Source organism: Mustela nivalis, assembly GCF_964662115.1.
Source record: "Mustela nivalis genome assembly, chromosome: 2".
Classification (NCBI taxonomy): domain Eukaryota; kingdom Metazoa; phylum Chordata; class Mammalia; order Carnivora; family Mustelidae; genus Mustela; species Mustela nivalis.
This window is the reverse complement of record NC_139021.1, coordinates 14,833,365-14,839,022: the sequence shown is the minus strand read 5'-3', so window position 1 is coordinate 14,839,022 and position 5,658 is coordinate 14,833,365. Positions and strand designations below refer to the sequence as shown.

The 5,658-nt window shown below is 49.8% G+C and overlaps 1 long non-coding RNA gene across 1 annotated transcript; it reads right to left on the bottom strand.

Annotated features, from left to right (window-relative positions):
- Positions 1–900: 900 nt before the first annotated feature.
- LOC309860614 lies at positions 901–3,101 on the bottom strand. Its single transcript, XR_014309492.1, has 2 exons — positions 2,972–3,101; positions 901–1,199 (listed from the first exon to the last, which is right to left on the bottom strand). It is a non-coding gene; the product is annotated as an uncharacterized lncRNA (long non-coding RNA).
- Between the last annotated feature and the right edge of the window lie 2,557 nt (positions 3,102–5,658).

The window sequence follows — 5,658 nt, the reverse complement described above, 5'->3', positions numbered from 1 at the left end:
ATACACGCATGTGCACACAGTTGAACCTCATTATTTGTGGATTCTGTATTTGTACATTTGCCTACTGGCTAATATTTGCTTGTAATCCCCCAGCCAATACTCATGGCCCTTCCAGCCAGTCAAGGACACATGCAGAGCCGCGACGAAATCGGATTCACCTGACACGTTCCAGGAGGGAAGTTGCTCTGACTTTGTGTTTCAGCTCTTGTCCTGGAAACCAGGGTCCTTTGTGCAGCCTGTCAGAACCATGTTTTGAGCATCTTGGTGCCTTTTTCTCCCCGCTATGATTTCGTCATTTAAAATGGGTCCCAAGCCAGTGCCTGAGCTCTGTGTTCAGGAGCGCAGAGGCTGTGAGGTGGCTTCTGGAGAAAGCAGGTGTGTGAGATAAGTCACATTCAGATCAGGAGATACAGGATTAATGAATCAACAATACATATTGAATAAGGTGTCCTTAAACAGAAACACACACAACAAGGCTCTGTGTTGATGGGTCGGTAAAAATGTTGTGGCCAGAGGCTCCCAGACCCTAACCTTTCATTTCCCCTAGGAGCAATGATATGGCATTCACTAAGTCAGTGTTCATCGCAACTTTATAGAACATAATTACCATGAATAATGAGAATCGGGGTGTGTGTGTGTGTGTGTATGTGTGTGTGCACGTGCTTGCTTCTGAGCAAGAGTAAGTTCCTGCCAAATAGTTCTGCTGCTCAGTATTACAAGTTATTATATTTAGGACACCTGGGTGGCTCAGTTGGTTGAGCAACTGCCTTCGGCTCAGGTCATGATCCCAGAGTCACAGGATCGAGTCTCGTGTCGGGCTCCCAGCTCCATGGAGAGTCTGCTTCTCCCCTCTTGTGCTCTCTCTCACTCTCTCTCAAATAAAAAGAAAATCTTAAAAACTCACACAGACACAAGTTATTATATTTAACAATAGAATTCAGAGTTGCAGCAAGAGTTTAGTAAAATCCAAGCCTAGATGGTAAACTCTGGAAGCTCTTAGGAATCCTGATGGGGATCCTTATCCAATTTAACCATTTCCTTCCCTGGCAAGATTTGAGCAAAAGGCGTTTTTCTTTTCGTCCTGAAGAAGCTTCCATAGGCACTTGGAGCCACAACATCTCACCAGCTTGGTTCAGGTACAAAAGTAGATCTAATGAAACTTGGTGTCTCGGTGTCGCCGAATGTGACTTGTGACTTCCCTATGGGTGACAGGAAGATTTTAAATTGGAGACTATTTTGCTTTCATGGCTATGATTTTGATGCCAGTTTAGATGTGTGTTTTTTCCAAACACCATCAAGCCATTCTCTGTGACACCAGGCTGTGCTCGAATTTAGATTCTAGGACATTCATCTGAGGTTCCATCAGACTCCACACACTGTTCCTGCTCGAGATGCCAGCCATAATTCCAGGTTTGTCCCTGGGCTCTGACAGCTTGGTTATAAACCCAAGGTTCTCATAATCCCCTCTTTGGGTTGGATAAGGTTGCTAGGGCAGCTCACGCGACTCGGGAAACCGGGTTATTCCCGGATTGCTGGTTTATTACAAAGGATATTAAAGGATATGAATTAACAGTGAAGAGATCCGTAGGGCAAGTGTTCTGGTTCACTGATCTGGAAGCTCTCCTACACCCTTTTTTGGGGGGTTTTTATGGTGGCTTCATCATATGGGCACAATTGATTCAATCATTGGCCATCGGCCACAGAACTCAACCTCCAGGCCCTTCTCCCCTCGGGAGGTCAGAGGGAGGGGCTGAAGTTTCCAACCCTGGCAGCCAGCCCTCAGCCTTAGGTGACTCAGGGGCTTTCCAAAAGTTACCTCATTTAACATAACAAAAGACACCTCCTTCAACCCCTTTCTTAGGAAATTCCAAGAGCTTTAGGAGATCTGTGCCTGGAACTGGGATGGAGACACGTCTTTTTTTCCTTGTGAATTGCAGTCACATCTGTGATGACCTGCATTTGGTAAACGGGTGTCATTTTTGCCACGGAGGGAGGGACGATACAGAGGCTTAAGGGTGCTCTGGGACCTGCTTCGTGGGCAGGGAGGGAGATAAGGCACAGTGACTGCCCTTGCTGAAGCAGCTGGTGACGGAACTGGGCCGGAACCTCCCCCCGCCCCCCTCCCCGCAGCCGCCCGGCACATCATGCCTCTGCCACCCTGCCCCGCATGGCTGGGTCCTGCCCCCGGCCCTGTGCCCTCAGCCATGTCAGACCTTTCTGGCCTGTTTCTGAGACATGCCCTGAGAACACACGAGGCCGCATGAGGCCTTCATGGGGTTAGACTTGAACGTGATTTCCCTGGGAACCAGGGCCGGGGGTGGGGGCGTGCAGGTGGTTGCTCTCCGCAGCCTTCCTGGACCGTGAAATCTCTGCCTCCCCAGGGGCAGGCCATGTTGGAGGGAGTCTTTGGGTGCTCCTGGGCCTCCGTCTCCTCCCCGAGGGCCCTGGGGGAGCTTGCTGGCCAGCCGAGCGAGAGAGGAAGCACTGGGGCCTTTGGCTGCCATCCCACACAAACACGCTCTGTCACCGTGAATTATTCACGCACCATATGGAGGCTGGACAGGCCCCTTGATGGGGTGCCTTAATGAGAAGCCTGAGGATCCTGCCTTGGCCCAGATTCCTGGGGGCCAGGGGTGGGGGTTACAGAGGAATGGAGGGGGGAGGACTGCTTCCTTTTGCTCAGCAACACCCCCCCCCCCATCAGAAACTTCAACGATTTGGGCTTTCGCAGCAAGAAGTCTGAACACTGTACTTGGTGTTCAAGGCCTCTTTCTGGCCGGAGCTCCCACACTTGCCCTCTGCTTCAGGCAAGACAACTTTTCACGGTTCTCTGTACATGACCACACCATTTCCACCGCTAGACCCTGCATCACGTGCCCCCGCGCCTGCCCGGAAACCCTTCTCTTTCTCAGCATCCTTTAAACAACAGAGCCTTTAAATGTCGCGTCCTCTGCACAGCCTCCCCACTCACCCCCGGAGACGAGCTTGTTCCTCCTTGCTCCGCCAGCAGAGCTCTGCACACTGTGTCACAAGTGTGGCCTCTGGTTTGAATCAAGACGCCCACAGCATCCCTTCCTGAGGGACCTTGGTTCCTTAAGTAGAACCTAAAACCTAGGGAGTCTCCCTAAAGCTCTGGGTGGGGAGGATAGAGTGTTTGCTAGCCTTACCTAGTCCCCAGCACCCACAAATCCCACACAGACACTAGCCCTCCTTCATTTCTTTATTATTATTAATGTAGCATTTAGTTCCCCCTGCTTTGATCACTTCTTTTGTAAGCCTTGGCTCTTTCTAGACTCTGACCCACTGGAGTGCTGGGCTTGGTGTTACTCATCACTAAACCTTCTGCTTTTAGCCTGGTGCTTCGTAGGTGTCTCATATGGAGTGTATAGTCGGTGGCAGCCCACACGTGCAGAGTCCAACATTTACTCTGTGCTTACACTTCGCCGGTCTGTGTCCTCAGTCCTTCACCGGAGTGAATGCGTTGAGGACGATGGTGTCACGTGGGTGCTGTGATGGTATTCTCACTGAACAGAGGAGGAAACCGAGCACAGGGGGAGACCTTGTGGAGGGCCATACATGAGGCCTGGAGTTGAGATTCTAGCCAGAGAGGTTCGAAACTCAGTAGTTGCGCCGCGTCTGCTGTTTGGAGAAGAGCAGTGTGGGACCGGGTGTGGGTGGTCGGCGGGCGCAACACAGCAGGTGTTCAGTGAATGGTGAAAAAGCATTTGGGGCCTCGGTATATTGACTGCCCAGGTTCAAGGCAGGCGACTCCCACAGATCGGCAACTAAAAAAAGCCGAAATTTCCTATTTGTTAAACTTATCTCTAGAAAATGTTTTTCTAGAGTCTCCGATCCCATGTGTCTTTTTTCCCAGTTGGTCTGCTCTAGACCCAGCTCTTGACTTTCCAGAGAGGAGGAGCAGCCTGTGTTTCTCAGACTGGCTCTGGGGCACTTCCTCCTTGCTGTCTTTCTGCAGGCTGGTCTATTTCTTCCCTCTGTCTAGAACGTTCCTTCTCCCTCTCTTCTGCGCTTTACCCCATGCCACTGTGATCCTATCTGGAAAACTCCTCCCCTCCTTCAAGGTCCAGTTCATGCCTACTGTCCTCTGGCAACTCTTGCCCACCTGTCGACCCCACACCTTGGTCCTCCCAAACTGAACACATGTCTAAACTATATATACCCAGCAAAATGGTGACTGGCTTGGGCTTTAGCTCCTGACACCTGGGTTTTCGTCTGGCTCTGCCACCCTATGCGAGTCCCCTCGCCGGGGCCTTAGTTTCCCCATCTGCGAAATGGTACAATCATAGCCCGCACCCTGCAGGGTTTTGTGAGGCGTTCGTGGAAGAGCACACAGTCATGAGAAGTGGATAGAGTATGTGTCCCTGTACTTTTATTCTCCTAGAAGGGGCCTCCATGCATCCTTCTGTCTCCAACGCTCACCATAGTGCCTGGTACACAGCAGGTGCTCACAAAATGAAAGTGCAATTCGAGTTCAACCAAGTAAGCATTTATTGGGTACCCACTACATACCAAATGCAGGATATGCAAAGATGGGTGGCAGCTAATAGTCAGTGTGTGTATACGCAAATATAGGCAATTAAAGACTTGGAAGGAAGACCAACGCGGTCCCTCCATTGGTTCATTTGTTCATCAAGGCATTTGTTGTTCCAGGCTCTGGGGAGACAGAGTTGAATGGAATACACCCCTGGTTCTCTAAGAGACATGACTGGGTACATAAAACATACAATCGAGCAGGGAATTGCTGTTCTAGAGTGTGCTGTTCTAGAGTGGGCTCTTAAATTGACTAACTCTAATTAATTTCCTCAGCGTTCCAGGGTGATGGTATTCTTATCCTCATTTTGCAGACTACAGAAGGGGCTCTGAGATGGCAAATGCCTTTGCCCAAAGTCACAGGCAGGATGTAGTGGAACTGGACTTGGAATCCAGGACCAGCTACCTCCCCACTCCCACGGTGCTTTCGCTGCACCAGAAAAGGCCAAGTGCAAGAAAGGAAACGGAATGACTCGTTCACTGCTTCAGGCATTTAAAGCAACAAGTAAGTGATTTCCCTAATTCCCAGTCTGCTGTTAATACAGAAACTGGGCAGCTGGAAACCAGGTGGCAGAAAAACAGGTTTCCTTCTTAACTCAGCAGCACCACCTGCAGGATGTAAGGGAACACTGCAAAAATGATCAGGAAGAGGAGCGCAACTCTGTGGCAGGGGATCCTGAGGGAGGGACCTGAGGCTGTATCTCATGCCATTATGAAAAAGGAGCACACTGAGACTGAGAAAGGAACTTACTCAAAGTCACTGTGACTCAGAGTCACAGTGTTGGTGATGGCAGATGAGAAGCTGTATCTCTTCTGATTCCCAGTTCAGTACCCTCTCCCCACCCACTCTTTTCCTTCTCTCCCTCTCCCCCATTCAATAAGCATTAATTTAGCACCTACTATGCCTTGGGCATATTTCTTCTTGTGGGTGATAAATATTAATGGGTTATAAATAAAAATTTGCCTTCTGAAATTACTGTTGTATTGATTAATTGCCATTAAATCATACCTCATCATTACAAGGAAGATGCATTGACCATTAGTGTGTGTCAGGCACTAGGCTAAGGCATGATCTCGATTGATCCTCACAGGAGAGGAAATTAAGGC